The sequence below is a fragment of the Bos grunniens genome, chromosome 21 (assembly GCF_055505025.1).
Source record: "Bos grunniens cultivar Pamir isolate PY7600 chromosome 21, Bosgru_T2T1.0, whole genome shotgun sequence".
Classification (NCBI taxonomy): Eukaryota; Metazoa; Chordata; class Mammalia; order Artiodactyla; family Bovidae; genus Bos; species Bos grunniens.
In genome coordinates this window covers 19,276,887-19,295,188 of record NC_141185.1, presented here as the reverse complement: position 1 = coordinate 19,295,188, position 18,302 = coordinate 19,276,887, and positions in this window count along the sequence as shown.

The following is an 18,302-nucleotide window of genomic DNA, read 5'->3' as shown; positions in this document are numbered from 1 at the left end:
AATCCTGAATAGTCATTGGAAGGACTGACACTAAAACTGAAGCTCCAATACTTTGGTCACCTGATGCGAAGATCAAACTCATTAGAAAAGACCATGATGCTGAGAAAGATTGAAGTCAGGAGGAAAAGGGGATGACAGAAGATGAGATGGTTGGATGGCATCACTGACCTAATGGACATGAGTTTGAGCAAGCTCCGGAAGATGGTGAAGGACAGGGAAGCCTGGCGTGCTGCAGTCCATGGTGTTGCAAAGAGTCGGACACAACTGAGCAACTGAACAACAACCAACAACAACAAATTATTTCTGTACTTCAAGTAAGTAGGAAAAGTCATTTTCATTGGTGAATAAAAAGCACTGGCTCTTAGTTGTTGCATTAAAAAAAAAAATCCTGCGTTCAGTTGTTTACAAAAGAAGAACTGAAGATTGGTGGTCTGAGAAGCAAGTTTCCTAAATAAAACGCAATTGCATTGAATTTTCCCTAAGGAAGAGCTTGCCAACAGTAACTGGGACCCACTGTCAGGTCTCAGCCCACTCACACTTCTTGGATGGATATAACAGAATTCTTCAGTAAATGGAGAAGACTTTACTCTTTTCAGATTTAGAAAAATATAGGAAACTTCTAATTGTAAAGAATCAAACTTAACAATCAATCAATTATTTATTCAAATTGATAGAAGCATCTTCTGTTACTATTCAAAAAACAGTCATTGGCCTAAAACTATATGAATTTCCCAAGTTTCATAAAATAAGCCTAATTGTGGCTTTGTATAATAATTCACTTTTGCAGTAAGACTGTTTCTCTCTGGCTTTTGAAAATTACTTGTAATTTTAAATGCTCAAAGCCGTGTCTCTGTTTCAGTTAACTGACTGACATATATGAGTTGTACTGAGTTATGAAATCTATTTATGCTAGACTTTTCATCTGGGCTCTGCTATGGGAATAATGCTATTAAATTGTACTGTCATATTGCTATACAAGACCCTCTCTTTTCTATGTTTAAACTAGTCTTTCTTTGTTTTGTAGGCTGAACTGAAATGTAAGAACATGACTTGAATATTTCATGCTGTACTGGTATGTATAATTCATGATTAAATTTTTCAAAAAGAAATAGATAAGAAGTACTGAAAGCTATAAATGAAATATTTTTATACTTAACAGAAGCATTGCATAGAGATCTTTTAAGTCTTGTCTGCACTGATACCATGAAGAATTATGAAAAAGAACAAGCCACTAAAAAGAATCAAAGAGAGACAGAGAGGGAGAAAAAAGAAAGAAAGGCAGAGAAACAAGTAAACAGAAAAATATACAACTTTCCATATAAATTGCAGAAGTAGTTTTCTCACAAGTAATATATGAAAATGTTAGCACATTCTAACACAATGTAGTTTAGTCTGTTACTCCTTTCTTTTCTGTTGTGGATGCAAAGTGATTGGTCAAGTTTTTAAAAAAGTATACTCCAAAATATCTTCTAAAAAAACAAAATTAAGGATAACTGGAGTCAGTTCATTCATTGACTTCCTTTTTTATTAATTTATTAATTCCATGAATCATTGAGTGATCACATTTACCGTGCTGCCTGGTGGTTGTTAGGCATATAGAATTTATAAGTGGAGGGGCCACATAATTTATCATCCATACTGGAACCAGTTTTTATATAAAGGATGTTGAACAGACAGTTAAAAAATAAATCTCTGGTAAAGCAAGGTATATAAACAATGTATTTCCAAGACTTGCTCTTTGACTTCAAGGACTTCATTGTATACTTCAAAATTAACATAAAACTACACTGTGGTGTGACAGCTTTTTAATGTGAGTAGCTCCAATACAGTAGAAGTGTGTATGGAATGGAACTGACCAAGTTGTTTGAGATCATAAAATTTTGTTTGGCGAAAGTAATGTTAAGCTGAGGAGAGGGTAATATTGGTTAAATCACAACCATATAATAATTGTATATCAGGCTTAGAAAACACCTAAAAGTAAATCTGAAATCCTCAATCAAATGAAATACCCAGAATAAGAAGAAGTTATGTAATTCCTTCATAAGAAATAACCAGAATTTTTTTCTCTGTGCTTTCCTGCATGTTATTCTGTGGATTACTGGCCTTCAGTTTCACTTGGTAATCTCTGAAATATCTAATCTCATCATCCTATTGTAAGGTTATTCTGCCTTACCTGCAGTGATGGCTGAAATGCTAAGGTTTGAAATATCATTTTCTCATTGGAATTTAGGGGAAAACAGATGCTTTCATCATATAAGGCAATACTATATTTTATGTAGTATCTGCTAAACACTAGTGAATGATAAGGCTGTTTCTCAGTTGATGTTGCTTGTTTGCTAAGTTATGTCCAACTCTTTGAGACCCCATGGACTGCAGTATGCCAGGCTTCCCTGTCCTTCAGTATCTCCCAGAGTTTGCTCAAACTCATGTCCACTGAATCAGTGATACCATCCACCCATCTCATCTCTGTCACCCTCATCTCCTCCTGCCCTCAATCTTTCCCAGAATCAGGGTCTTTTCCAATGAGTTGGCTCTTCACATCAGGTAGCCAAAATATTGGTGCTTCAGCTTCAGCATCAGTCCTTCCAATGAATATTCAGGGTTGATTTCCTTTAGAATTGACTGGTTTTATCTCCTTGTGGTCCAAGGCACTCCAGTATTATAAAGCTCTAAAAAGTGATGGATATGTCTAACAAATTGACTGATGTTTTAAGCTAGAACTATAGCAATATCTCCTACTCTCTCCTATTATAGAATGAAGTTTTTGAAAAATACCTTCAATTAGTTTTCATTAATTACTTAATAAATGTAAATGCATGTATTTGAGTAAAATATTTAAATTATTTGTATGTGCAAGGTATCTGTATATTATCTTGAGACAAAAATTTTGAAAATAATTTTTTAGAATTTTCTGGAAGCTATGTATTTTTCAAAAATGTTATTTAACTTTTAAGATGTTTCCTTCAACTTTGTTCTGAAGATTTTATTACCTCTATAAAATAGCCCTATACATTATATAGGGCTTCCCTTGTGGCTCAAATGGTCAAGAATCTGCCTGCAATGCTGGAGACCCAGATTGGATCCCTGAGTCGGGAAGATTCCCCTGGAGAAAGGAACGGAAACCCACTCCAGTATTCTTTCCTGGAGAATTTCATGAACAGAGGAGCCTGGCAGGCTGCAGTCCATGAAATCGCAAAGAGTTGGACATGACTGAGTGAATAACATACTATATATCATATACGCATGTATATATCTGTTCTGTTTTTTTTTTTAATCTTGTAGTAAGAAACAATGACTATAAACCCTAGATTGTAGCCATTACCTTTTGCCCTAAGTTTGCTCTTTTTTATCCGTAGATTGAATCACCCTTCCATATCCACATCAATGTGGAAAAGATTCTAATGTTATTATACCACATTAGGCATGTCAAGAATTGCCTGAATGGTCTGAATTTTACCCTATTTGCAAGCTAACAAATCAACAGTTTATTAAAACTAATGAACAATTTCATTCAAGCTGACAAGAAACAGAAGACTTCTGGATCAGAGACAAAATCTACTTACAGCAGAAGTAGGACCCTCATGTTCATGCCAGTCATTATCCCTTGGCCCCCAAGTCCCTGGTGGGTCTGGATGAATTGGGTACACAAAATTGATTTGTGACACAGCAGCTGAAACCCCAAATTAGTAATTCCAGTCTTTAAAATGGAATGCAAGCAGGCCTGCTGAAGCTTTGCTCTGCAAGAAAATATCTTTATTCTATCAAACAGTAAACAAACCCACCCTCTGTAGCAGTAAAAACTCTTTCTCCCAAGGCTGTTTGCTTTATGAACTTCTTTGGAAAAGTAATCTGTAGCTAAGGGACATCAGGGCCTCTGCTGACAAGATAGACAGAAATGTGAGTGTCCCGTAGAGAACTGTCTCCCAACAACACAGAGTTGCAACCAGTCTCATGTGGTTTCACTAGAGGGAGATAAGACTTTTATATTTTCATATTATACTTTCTGACACTTGTTTGGGAATCTGTGATCTCAACTTTTAAATTTGCTTTTACCTAATAATACTTTCGGAGAAGGCCCTGGCACCCCACTCCAGTACTCTTGCCTGGAAAATCCCATGGACGGAGGAGCCTGGTAGGCTGCAGTCCATGGGGTCGCTAAGAGTTGGATACGACTGAGCGACTTCACTTTCACTTTTCACTTTCATGCATTGGAGAAGGAAATGGCAACCCACTCCAGTGTTCTTGCCTGGAGAATCCCAGGGACGGTGGAGCCTAGTGGGCTGCCGTCTATGGGGTCGCACAGAGTCAGACACGACTGAAGCGACTTAGCAGCAGCAATAATACTTTAATTCTAGAAGATGACTTATTGACTGCAGCACTTTTGGGGGCTTCCCTCGTGGCTCAGATGGTAAAGAATCTGCTTGAAATGCTGGAGGCCTAGGTTTAATCCCTAGGTTGGAAAGATCCCCTGGAGAAGGAAATGGCACCCCCCTCCAGTATTCTTGCCTGGAGAATTCCACGGACAGAGGAGTCTGGCAGGATGCAGGTCATGGGGTTGCAAAGAGTCAGACTTGACTGAGCAACTAACTCTGGCTTTTTTAGGATTTTTTAAGAGCTCAGCTCAAATTCTGTCACCTCCACTAGCTTTGTTCATGGCAATGCTTCCTAAGATCCACTTGACTTCACACTCCAAGATGTCAGGCTCTGGGTGACTGACTACATCATAGTGGACATCTGGGTCATTAAAACATTTTTTGTATAGTTCTACTGTGTATTCTCGGAGAAGGCAATGGCAACCCACTCCAGTACTCTTGCCTGGAAAATCCCATGGACAGAGGAGCCTGGTGGGCTGCAGTCCATGGGGTCGTGAAGAGTCGGGCACGACTGAGTGACTTCACTTTCACGTTTCACTTTCATGCATTGGAGAAGGAAATGGCAACCGACTCCAGTGTTCTTGCCTGGAGACTCCCAGGGACAGAGGAGCCTGGTAGGAGGCCGTCTATGGGGTCATGCAGAGTCGGACACGACTGAAGCGACTTAGCAGCAGCAACTGTGTATTCTTGCCACCTCTTCTTAATATCTTCTGCTTCTTTAGGTTCTTATCATTTCTGGCCTTTATCATGAACATTCTTGCATGAAATGTTACTTTGATATCTCCAGTTTTCTTGAAGAGATCTCTAGTCTTTCCCATTCTATCGTTTTCCTCTATTTCTTTGCATTGTTCACTTTAGAAGGCCTTATCGCCCCTTGCTGTTCTCTGAAATTCTGCATTCAGTTGGGTATATCTTTCCCTTTCTCCCTTGTCTTTCATTTCTCTTGTTTCCTTCACTATTTGCAAAGCTTCCTCAGACAACCACTTTGCCTCTTGAATTTATTTTGTTTGGGGTGTTTCTGCTCACTGCCTCCTTTACAATGTTATGAACTTCCATCTATTGTTCTTCAGGCCCTCCGTCTACCAGATCTAATCCCTTGAATCTATTTGTCACTTCCACTGTACAATCATAAGGGATTTGATTTAGGGCATACCTGAATAGCCTAGTGGTTTTCCCTACTTTCTTATTTTAAGCCTAAGTTTTGGAATCAGGGACTTCTCTCATAGCTCAGTTGGTAAAGACCCACCTGCAATGCAGGAGACCCCAGTTTGATTCCTGGGTCAGGAAGATCCTCTGGAGAAGGGATAGGCTACCCACTCCAATATTCTTGGGCTTCCCTTGTGGCTCAGCTGGTAAAGAATCTGCCTGCAATGTGGGAGACCTGGGTTCGATCCCTGGGTTGAGAAGATCCCCTGAAGAAGAGAAAGGCTACCTGTTCCAGTATTCTGGCATGGAGAATTCCACGGTCTATACAGTCCATGGGGTCCCAAAGAGTCGGACACAACTGAGTGACTTTCACTTTCACTTTTCTTTTGCAATATGGAACTCGTGATCTGAGCCACAGTCAGCTCCAGGTCTTGTTTTTACTGACTATATAGAGGTTTTCCCTCTTTGGCTGCAAAGAACTTAATCAATCTGATTTCAGTATTGACCATTTGGTGATGTCCATATGGAGAGTCATCTCTTGTTTTTGGAAGAGGGTGTTTGCTTTGACCAGTATGTTCTACTGACAAAACTCTGTTTCTTTGCCCTGCCTCCTTTTGTACTCCAAAACCAAGCTTGCCTGTTAGTCTGGGTATCTCTTTACTTCATACTTATGCATTCCAATCCCCTATTGTGAAAAGGGCATCTTATTTTTGGTGTTAAATCTAGAAGATATTGTAGGTCTTCATAAATACACTCGTCTTAACTTCTTTGGCATCAGTTATTGGGGCATAGACTTGAATTACTGTGATGTTGAAGAATTTGCCTTGGAAACAAACTGAGATTATTGTGTTGTTTTTGAGATTGCACCCAAGTACTGCATTTCAGACTCTTTTGTTGACTGAGGGCTACTTCATTTCATCTAAGGGATTCTTGCCCATAGGAGTAGATACAATGGTCATCTGAATTAAATTCACCAATTGCTGTTCATTTTAGTTCATTGATTCCTAAAATGTTGATGGGACTATTTGACCACCTGCTGTGAAGAACTGACTCATTGGAAAAGACCCTGATGCTGGAAAAGAGTGAAGACAAAAATAAAAGGGGGCAGCAGAGGATGAGATGCTTAGATAGCATCACTGACTCAATGGACAGGAATTTGAGCCAACTCCTGGAGATAGTGAAGGATGTAGGAGCCTGGTGTTGCAGTCTATGAGGTCTCAAACAGTCGGACATCACTTAGCCCCTGAAAAGCAAACAAAATGTAGATGTTTAGTCTGGCTATCTCCTGCTCGAAGTGAAAGTGAAAGTCGCTCAGTCAAATCCAACTCTTTGTGACCCTATAGACTGTAGCCTGCCAGGTTCCTCTGTCCATGGAACTCTCCAGGCCAGAATACTAGAGTGGGTAGCCGTTCCCTTCTCCAGGAGATCTTCCTAACCTAGGGTTTGAAGCCAAGTCTCCTGCATTGCAGGCAGATCCTTTACCACCTGAGACACCAGGGAAACCTGCTTGATCACATCCAAAATATCTAGTTTCATGGACCTAACATTCCAGATGCCTGTACAATTTTGTTCTTTACAGCATCGGACTTTACCTTCATCACCAGACACATCCGCAACTGAGCATCATTTCTTCTTTTGGTCTTGCTGTTTCATTCTTTCTGGAGCTATTAGTAATTGCCCTCTGCTCTTTCTCAGTAGCAAATTGGACACCTTCCAGCCTGGAGGGCTCATCTTTCAGTGTCTTATCTCATTGCCTTTTCATACTGTTCATGGGATTCTAGGGGCAAGAATACTGGAGTGGGTTGCCATTTCCTTCTCCAGTGGACTATCCGTCTTGCATGGCCCTGCATAGTCTGGCTCATAGCTTAATTGAATTACATAATCCCCTTCACCAAGACAATTTTCCATGAAGAAGTTGGTCAGGTTGGTAACTCCTGTTTGAATGTAAACTGTATTGTGATATTATAAAAAATTAGGTCTTATGCAACAAACCTATAGTAACTTTCATTATAAGTTTACTAAACCCTGCCTAGCTTCACTACGTCTTAAAAATATGATTTACCACACCTCTGAAAGATCCCAAGAGTGAATAAGATTTTGTTTACTCTCACACAGGAACTGACTTATTTTTTCCCCATGACTTACTTTAGGGACCATCTCAGACTAATAATCTTTTTGAAGTTAAAAAAAAAGTATACAAAAAGCTGCATATGACTTAATTAAACAATATGGTAAATGTTTTCCTATGTGTACACTCAAAACCATCACTGTCATTGAGAAAATGAATATATCCATCATTTCCAAAAGTTTCTTCCTGCATGTTTATAATCTTTCTGCCAAGCCTTTCCCAGCTACCCCACCCCACCCAGAGGCAACCAAATTATTTACTTTTTATCTTTATAGAATAGCTGTATTTTTTCATAAGTCTGCCAAATATAATCCTGTAGCATTAACATTTGTCTGTCTCTACTCATTCAATATAATTGTTTTGAGATTCATACACATTTTGTGTTTACCAGTAAATCATGACTTTTATTTATGAGTAATATTACATTTTATGAAAGTACAATAACTTTTTTATCCATTCACCTGTTCATAGATGGGCTTCCCGAGTGGCTCAGTGATAAAGAAATTTCCTGCCATGCAGGAGATTGGGGTTGGATCCCTGGGTCAGAAAGGTCCTCTGGAGAAGTATTCTTGCTAGTCTCACTCCAGTATTCTTTCCTGGGAAATCCCATGGACAGAGGAGCCTGGTGGGCTACAGTCTATGGAGTAGCAAAAGAGTCGGACACAACTTAGCAACTAAACGACAACAACAGCTGTTCATAGAAGGTTGTATTGTTTCCACTTTGGAGCTATTACGAACAAAGAAGCTAGACGTTTGTATGCAATTGTGGATATATGCTTTCCTTGGCATGAAATGGCTGGGAGATTTTATGCGTATGTCTATAACCCGTACTTTTATGAAGAGTTGTAGTATTTTACATCCCCACCAACACTGTATGAGAATTCTAGCTCCTCCACACCCTCACCAACCTTTGATATGACCATTATTTTTACTTTTGTCCATGCCAATAGGTGTGCAGGGGGAACTCGTCTGTTTTTAATTTCGTTTTGCCAATGGCTGATAATGTTTAGAAGCTTTTCCTAAGCCTTTTTGTCTTTCACATGTCCTCTGTGATCATTATGAAAATCTTTTGCCCATTTGTGTTATTCTTTTTCTTATTATTGAGTTGAGAGAGGTCTATGTTCCACTTGATATTCTCTGCCACATACTGTTTGCACTTTACACGTTTTACTCTAATGGTAATTTTGGCAAAAATCTTATATAATATCACTACCAGGATATTGATATCTATACACTCCTGCATCTTATTCAGATTTTCCTACTATTACCCATATGCTAGTGTGTGTATCTGTATTAAATCCCATACAAATTTTCCCATCTGGGTTTTTGTATCTACTATCATGATCAGTATTCTGAGAAAGAATCCCTTTGATACACACATCCATGTCTTTGCCATCACTTCCCAGGACCTAATTTTGGCAATCACGAATCTGTCTTTCATTTTTATATTTTGTCATTTCAAAAATGATATATAAATATACTAAATAGTAAGCTTTTTGTAATTGGCTTTTTTCCCCATTCAACAGTATCTCTTGAGATTCATTCAACTAGTTGTGTGTATTAATAATTCCTTCCTTTTACTGATAAGCTGTTTTCTGTGTTATGTTTGAACCACAGTTTAATATTTTACTGTTGAAGGAAATCAGGACTGAGTACAATTTGGGGCTATTACAAACTAAGCTGTTGCAAATATTTGTGCATAGGTGTTTGTATGGTCAAAATTTTTAATTTCTCTGAGATAAATACTCTAGAGTACAATTATTGGAGTTTACAATTGAATATTTAATTTTTTAAGGAATTGACAAATCTTTCAGAGTAACTGATGATTTAATATGAGTGACTTGGTTTCTCTCCATTTTTACTAACATTTGGTGTTGATTTTTTTTTTTTTTTTAACCATTCTGTAATATAACCACCGTGGTTTTAATTTGCATTCCTCTAATGGCTGGTGCTGTTAAATAGCTTTACGTGTTTTCTTACTGGAAAGCTAATTTTCCCAAAATATTAACTTCATAAATGTTTTGTGTTCTGAAATTTTACATTTAGAAATATAAACACATTTGTAGTATAATTTCTTCCTATTGATTCTTTTCTGCCTGCCAGAAGACGTAACAACGTCAATCACTACCAGAGGTCATAGAGCTTCCATCCTGATTCAGTGTTGCCAAATTTCATGGGCAACTGGAGATGGAAAAGTTGGAATTATAATGGCTCCTATAAACCTTTCTCTGGCAGAGTACATCATTACCAGTAACTACTAATGACTACAAGTTAGACTATTACAAATACATATTTGGGCACAAATACATGGGCACAAAACACACAATGAAATCAAAAGGAGATGCATGATAACATTGGCATGGAATAATATGGTATTGCACCAAATTACTTACTGATTAACTTAAGAGGAATCTTCAACATACTTTATTTAAGAAACATCTGCTTAATTTCAAAGTGAAACTATCATTATGCCATCCTTATCTTATTTTTATAAGTAGATATAGTTTCCCTGATTAATTAGTTGTGCTAAAATGTAGGAGAAATGTATTCTCCCAACTTAAGTAATATCACATTTTATCTGCCTCATAATTAAGAAATTTTGAACAACATATAAAAACTGTAAATTTGTTTGCTAATAGTCAAAATAGTTTTAAATTTCTTCAATGGTGGTTAAAGTCATCTAAAATTAGACATCTTTATTATTAAGTTTTTTTTTTTTCCTTCAGAAGTTAGGATGGTCAACTTTTTAAATATGAATAAGTAGATCATCAGTGAATGCCCTGTTCAATTCTAAGCCATCCATTTCTAATATTTTGCTATTTAATCTCATTTTAACCAAAGCAGAGCTAAATCTAAATTATTCACTCTAATTCTTTTTAAGCCAGTACTTAACAAATGGCTTCCATAAATCTTGCAATTTAGATTTTAATTGTAATTATCTATGATTATCTTTTTTGTTCTTGTGAATAATGTAACTTTCAAAGTTGTTTGCAAAAGCTTTAAAAATAAAATAATAGCTTTTCAGAAAGTCAAGTCTTGACCTTCGGAGCACTCATGTAAAAAAGTGACAAATTAATGAAATAGTACATAAACAAAATGACTAATAATGAGGAACCAAATAGGAATTGATTGGCAAGATAAATCAATTTAGAGCTAAAATAAACATTTTTGCCTCATTGATTTTCATATCTCATTCAACAGTTAGCATTGTTTGTTTTACATCTCTTTGGGTAGTGATTGTGCCCCAAGCTACACTAAAATTGTGGTCAGACTACCTCCACAATGGTGAAGAATCAGGTAGAATGCAATATACTGTAAAACTATTTAGGTGTTTCTTTTCAGGGTAGCTCTTAGAGGAAAAAAAAAAAAAGATTTCTGAAAGGCCGTAGGATTAAGACTGCAAGTTATATTATCTAGCTCCGTACACTTACCTGGGGCATTGAGACAATCAGATGTGTGGTGGTTTTTTTCATAATTTTCATTAGTATTGATACATGATAGCAAAAAGACAGAGGAACCAGAGATCAAATTGCCAACATCCGCTGAATCATTGAAAAAGCAAGAGAGTTCCAGAAAAACATCTATTTCTGCTTTATTGACTATGCCAAAGCCTTTGACTGTGTGGATCACAAGAAACTGTGGAAAATTCTGAAAGAGATGGGAATACCAGACCACCTGATCTGCCTCTTGAGAAACGTGGATGCAGGTCAGGAAGCAACAGTTAGATCTGGACATGGAACAACAGACTGGTTCCAAATAGGAAAAGGAGTATGTCAAGGGTGTATACTGTCACCCTGCTTATTTAACTTCTATGCAGAGTGCATCATGAGAAATGCACAAGCTGGAATCAAGATTGCTGGGAGAAATATCAATAACCTCAGATATGCAGATGACACCATAATTATGGCAGAAAGTGAAGAAGAACTAAAGAGACTATTGATGGAAGTTAAAGAGGAGAGTGAAAAAGTTGGCTTAAAGCTCAACATTCAGAAAATGAAGATCATGGCATCTGGTCCCATCACTTCATGGGAAGGAGATGGGGAAACAGTGGAAACAGTGGCTGACTTTATTTTTCTGGGCTCCAAAATCACTACAGATGGTGATTACAGCCATGAAATTAAAAGAGGCTTGCTCCTTGGAAGGAAAGTTATGACCAACCTAGACACCATATTAAAAAGCAGAGATATTACTTTGCCAACTAAGGTCCATCTAGTCAAGGCTATGGTTTTTCCAGTGGTCATGTATGGATGTGTGAGTTGCACTATAAAGAAAGCTGAGCACCGAAGTATTGATGTTTTTGAACTGTGGTGTTGGAGAAGACTCTTGAGATTCCCTTGGACTGCAAAGCGATCCAACCAGTCCATCCTAAAAGATATCAGTCCTGGGTGTTCATTAGAGGGATTGATGTTGAAGCTGAAACTCCAATACTTTGGCCACCTGATACAGAGAGCGGACTCATTTGAAAAGACCTTGATTCTGGGAAAGATTGAGGGCAGGAGGAAAAGGGGACGACAGAGGATGAGATGGTTGGATGGCATCACTGACACAATGGACATGAGTTTGGGTGGACTCCAGCAGTTGGTGATGGACAGGGAGGCCTGGCATGTTCATGGGGTCGCAAAGAGTCGGACACGACTGAGCGACTGAACTGAACTGAACTTATTGATGTGCATGTTTTAATAAACATTCATTTTCAGACATAAATTTTCACATGCTCTTAAAATATCTCCAACAAAATCATCACCAAATTTTTCCAGATTCTTTGTCACACTGTGGGACCATTTTAAGTTCTTTCATGAGGAAAAAAATACATATGTATATATATTCTGCAACTCACTTTTGTGTGTATTTATTTACTACTTTTTAGGGTGTAGAATTGTCTGGCATATACTTTATATCAGTTTTCTCTCTCTAGGTCTACTTTCAAAGAACATTTTTTGCTTTATAAATAAAATTACAGAACTTGTAATTTAGTCTCTTGTTAGAATCTTCAGTGTTGAGTTAGGCGAATTTCAAGACATGTTGAAGTCCCCTATAAAATTATTTCATTGAGAGACTTACCATCTTTTATTTCATATGTTGTAACCTATCTCTGTGTCTTACTATATCATATGTATATTTCCACATAAATTTCACTATTAATGAAGTGAAATAATTCCTTAAAGAACATTGTGTGATTTAAATGATATAGATCCTATCTAAGATTTGAATTATTAATTTGTCTCTTGTTTTAATGGTAGTATACATGAATGTCTCTAAAAACAATTCTTTCTGAGTACTTCCCAGATTATATAACTCAGTGATTTCCCATTTTTGCTTTGACTGTCGGTATGGTCTAAATTTGTTGCTAAATGGAAGTCATTAATATGTTCTAGTCGATGGAAACTTTTTTGTCCTATTGAATATATGTGAGAGATAAATCATGAATAAACTAAAATAATTCACTCATGAAAAAACAACTATAGAATTAAGTAGATGAATGATACAAAGCAACAATATAATGCACTCTGTTTACATGATTTATGGCATTTGAAGGAAAATTAGTATTTTGCAAAGGTATTGATCATGAAAAGGTTATTCGTTTCATTTTTCTCTCCTCTACTGAGACAGTGATAAAGTGTTACTCTGTTGTTACCTAAAACACAATACTTTGAAGTGTTTATATAGTCCACTGATAAATATCTTAACAAAAAGAATGAGCCCTTTCATTTTATTCCTTTCAAACCTAATTAAATGGCAGATCCATATTTTATATACAAAATATTTAGATAGTTTGTTTACAAAAGTACTTTCACTAAATATTGATTTAATCATCAGTTAAAATATAAAATAATATAAAAGTTTATAGTCAATTTTGAGAATGAAAAAGATGATATAAAAATCACAATGAATCACCAAAGATCTTTCTGATAATATTACTTCAGTTTGATAATTTTCTCTTTATTTAAATCATCTTTTACACATAATAAACTTAATGGTAGCAGCCTACCTTAGAATTCATTTGAAAGAGAGAAGAAATAGGAAAGTATTTCTCAACTGTTTTTTCACCTTTAAATACATCTCTATATATAAATCATTTGAATTCATTTCCCTGTAGTTTTCCAAGTATAAGTCTGAATATCTTATAAAAGTAATAGGAGGAAAACATGAAATGAGAATACAAACACACGATTCCCTCTTTAGCCCACAAGCCTATGCTAGAAGGTAAAAATAAAGACTTATAGACACTACCTGTGGTGGAAACTGTGGGTTATGTAATTAATACAGATTCAAATCAGAGTTCTGCCATTTATAGGGTTTGCTGCTTCACTCATGTCCCAGCAGTTCGATGAGTTTAGTTTCCTCATGTACGTGGAAATAACAATCCTGCATTACTGTACTGTTATGATGTCATGGGATGATAGACGCCCTGTGCTAGACTCACTGTGTACATGATTTACAAATACTGTAATTGTCAACCCTGCCTCTCATATGCCCTACTTTTAACAGTACAAATGTGATCCTACTGTCCTGGTTGACAAGGGACAAGACTAGACTTTTCTATTGAAGGAAAATACCATAATATAGTCAAAATTAAATCCTCACAAAAGATTCTTTAAACGTAAGACTGATATTAACAATAGGTAAAATAGAGTTTTTATATAACTGTGGAGAAAATTCTTCACAATCTGACCTCCTTGTATGAATCAGTTTATTTCTGGGAAGGGGAAAATTTTCTTTTCAAGGAAATTTTGCCTTTATAAGGAGATTTCTCTGCCTTTGTGAATACTCAAAAGAACTTCACGTGTGTATCCAAGTGCTGGTTTATTTCAGGAAATAAATGTCACAAGGGTGGAAATTCTAAACAGAATTTGATACCTGAGATACACACGAATATGCTTTGGCCCTGTGATGCCCACTGAGATCTCGACTAAATTTGCTTTGAGTGAACAAAAGATTTCCTAGGAAGATCTGCACTATAGCAGTGTTTTTAGAAATTAATTCTAATTTGTGCTCATGATATTTTCTTTTCGCTGTTTCAGAAAGGTATCCGATGCCCTTGGTTTGTCTCGTTTGGAAAAGGGATGTTTATATTTTGAAGACAAGAAGCTAAAAATAATAAGAGACAATATCTTTGTTTGATTTTATTTTGCAAAAGCCTGGGATCTAGAGTGAATTTTGAGGAGAGGGGAATGGGAAGAGGGATGATGGAAAAAGGGATATGGATATTTCCTGTAGCACAGAATGGATATGGATATTGACAGTCCCACATATAGCAAGAATTCAGTCCCAACTCTTTGGGAATCTTCTGAGAATGATCATCTCATCCTCAACAAACAGTGATCAGGACTCCCAGGCTTGGCAGCACCATTTATTTTCAGACGATAATACAATGAGCTTCTTGTCTATGAAGATGTCTTACTAAATTTGGAGAAACTTCCTTAGGTATTCAGCAATAAATAAATCTCATTTCTACATGACAACAGTTGATATGAGAAAGGTAACAATGAGTACTGAGTAGTATGGGTTGGAAATCGGATTTGTGTCAATTTTATAGGACATTATCTGGAAACAGATGTTTGAGAATCATGTTGTGGTTGTTGTTCAGTCACTAAGTTATGTCCAACTCTTTGTGACCCCATGAACTACAGCATGCCAGGCTCCTCTATCCTCCACTGTCTCCTGGAGTTTGCTCAAATTCATGTCCATGGAGTGGGTGATGCTATCTAAGCATCTCACCCTCTACCTCCCCTTCTCCTTTTCCTTTTCCCTTCCATCTTTCCCAGCATAAGAGTCTTTTCCAATAAGTCAGCTCTTCATATCAGGTGGCCAAAGTATTGGAGCTTCAGCTTCAGCACCAGTCCTCCCAATGAATATTCAGGGTTGATTTCTTTTAGGGTTAACTGGTTTGATCACCTTGTAGTCCAAGGGACTCACAAGAGTCTTCTCCAACACCACAATTCAAAACCATCAATTCTTCAGTGCTCCGTCTTCTTTATGGCCCTGCTCTCACATTTGTACATGACAACTGGAAAAAGCATAGCTTTGAGTATATGGACATTTGTTGAACAAGTGATGTCTCTGCTTTTTAATATACTGTCTAGGGTTGTCATAGCTTTCCTTAAGGGGCAAGTGTCTTTTAATTTCATGGCTGCAGTCACTGTCTGCGGTGATCTTGGAGCCCAAGAAAATAAAATCTGCCACTGCTTCCACTTTTTCTCCCTCTATTTGCCATGAAATGATGGGACCAGATGCCATGATCTTCATTTTCTGAATGTTGAGTTTTAAGCCAGTTTTATCACTCTTCTCTTTCACCCTCATCAAGAAGCTCTTTAGTTTCTCTTCACTTTCTGTCATCAAACTGGTATTATCTGTACATCTGAGGTTGTTATTTCTCCTGTCAATCTTAATTTCACTCTGTGATTCATCTAGCCTGGCCTTTCATATGATATTCTCTACATATAAGTCAAATAAGTAGGGTGACGATATACAACTCGTCATAATCCCAATTTTGAACCAGTCAATTTTTAATATAAGCTTAAAGGACAAGTAGGAGGAACTTTCTATTTGCATATATATTCTGATTGCATTTAACTTTTTAGCTAGAATGAGAGTCCATAGAGGTGACATGTTATGGATATGCACCACAAGATTTCAGACATGAGTTGTGTCCATGTGTTGACTTTTGGAATTTATAGATACTCAAAAATTGGCTTACTGTACCACATGCAAAAGCAACCAAACCAGCTTAGCTTTCATCTCTCAGGACTAAGATTTCTGATTTGGAGATGGCAAGTGATAATAAAAAGACAGGATGCTTTGACCTACCTCTTACTTCTGGATTAAGTAGTTATCTGTTTAAAGTGAAATGGAAGAATATCACTCAAGCTTTGGCACTATGGCTGATAGAATGACTTTTAATTTGTATGTCATTCACAATCCTGAGGTTCAATCTCTGCAGGCACTCTGGCCAAGTTCCTAATAAAAGCAATGTTAAAAAATCTAAAGAGTAAGTTAGGCAAACTAATTAAGCATACTAGAAGTTTTAAAATATACTGAAAAAAGCTCTGTCTTCTTTGTTTGGGAATTGAATGAAATAGGTTGCAAGTTTTTTGGAGAGATGCCCTTTCCCCCAAATCCACATAAAGACAAGCTCAGCTTGAACTAGTTGAGATAAGAAAATGGCCAATAAAAAAAAGGGAACGTGATTGCTGCAACTTATCGCCTCCCCGCCGCTCGGTTATCTAGGTATACAATCGGTGCACCTTCTCAGGCAGATGTTGACCGTCCAGACCCCCAAGAAGTTTTAGCTAGCAAAGAAGCCTGCTTACAGTTTTATAGATAATGTCTCTCTGGGGCTGTGATTGCCCTCTTCCGGCTCTGGCTGCCTGTCAGCGGAGGGGGATGGTCTGCAGCTGGCTATCTCTGTTCAGTCCTTTGTTCCGTGCGCGGGCCTGGCGGTTTCTTAGGTTAGGGCAGTCTCACTGCTGGGCATACACACTGAGGAAACCAGAATTCAAAGAGACACGTACCCCAATGTTCATTGCAGCACTGTTTATAATAGCCAGGACATGGAAGCAACCTAAGATGTCCATCAGCAGATGAATGGATAAGAAAGCTGTGGTACATATACACAATGGAGTATTACTCAGCCATTAAAAAGAATACATTTGAATCAGTTCTAATGAGGTGGATGAAACTGGAGCCTATTATACAGAGTGAAGTAAGCCAGAAAGAAAAACACCAATACAGTATACTAACGCATATATATGGAATTTAGAAATATGGTAACAATAACCCTGTGTATGAGACAGCAAAAGAGACACTGATGTATACAACAGTCTTATGGACTCTGTGGGAGAGGGAGAGGGTGGGAAGATTTGGGAGAATGGCATTGAAACATGTATAATATCATGTATGAAACGAATCACCAGTCCAGGTTCGATGCACGATACTGGATGCTTGGGGCTGGTGCACTGGGACGACCCAGAGGGATGATATGGGGAGGGAGGAGGGTTCAGGATGGGGAACACATGTATACCTGTGGCAGATTCATTTTGATATTTGGCAAAACTAATACAATATTTTAAAGTTTAAAATAAAATAAAATTTAAAAAAAAGGGAACTTTTTCTTAATTATTAAGCAGCCAGTGTCCATTGGCAGCAGTGGAAACAACTGAAGCAATAAGTCCTGAAGATTGGCACAACTGTCTTCTGAGAGAATTTAATAACTTATGCCAGTTACAAAGGAAAAAAGAACCCTGAGTACTTCTGGAATCCTAGAAGGGGAAAGAAGGTGCAACTGAGAGGTATGTTCTTTCTTATAGATACTCTAATCCATTGTCTTTACTATAATCCCTCTGTCAATATGACCTAGCAAGTGTGGGCTTTATAAAATTAAAATATTTTTTTCTGGTGTTCAAAGGGTAGGTACAAATTTTTGCAAAAGACACAATGAATAGGGGCATTAAATATAAGTTATTTTTCAAAATATTATATTAGAGGTCTTACTATAAAGGGAAAGATAATAACAAGAAGCAATTTAGATTATTCTTTCCTGCTTGAAAAATAACTTCCTTTGCTTAAGAAAATGGAAAACAAAGGAGTTAGAATACATCAGTGACTTTTCTTATATCCTCAACAAGCAGTATTCACAGGACTGCTATTGAAAATGT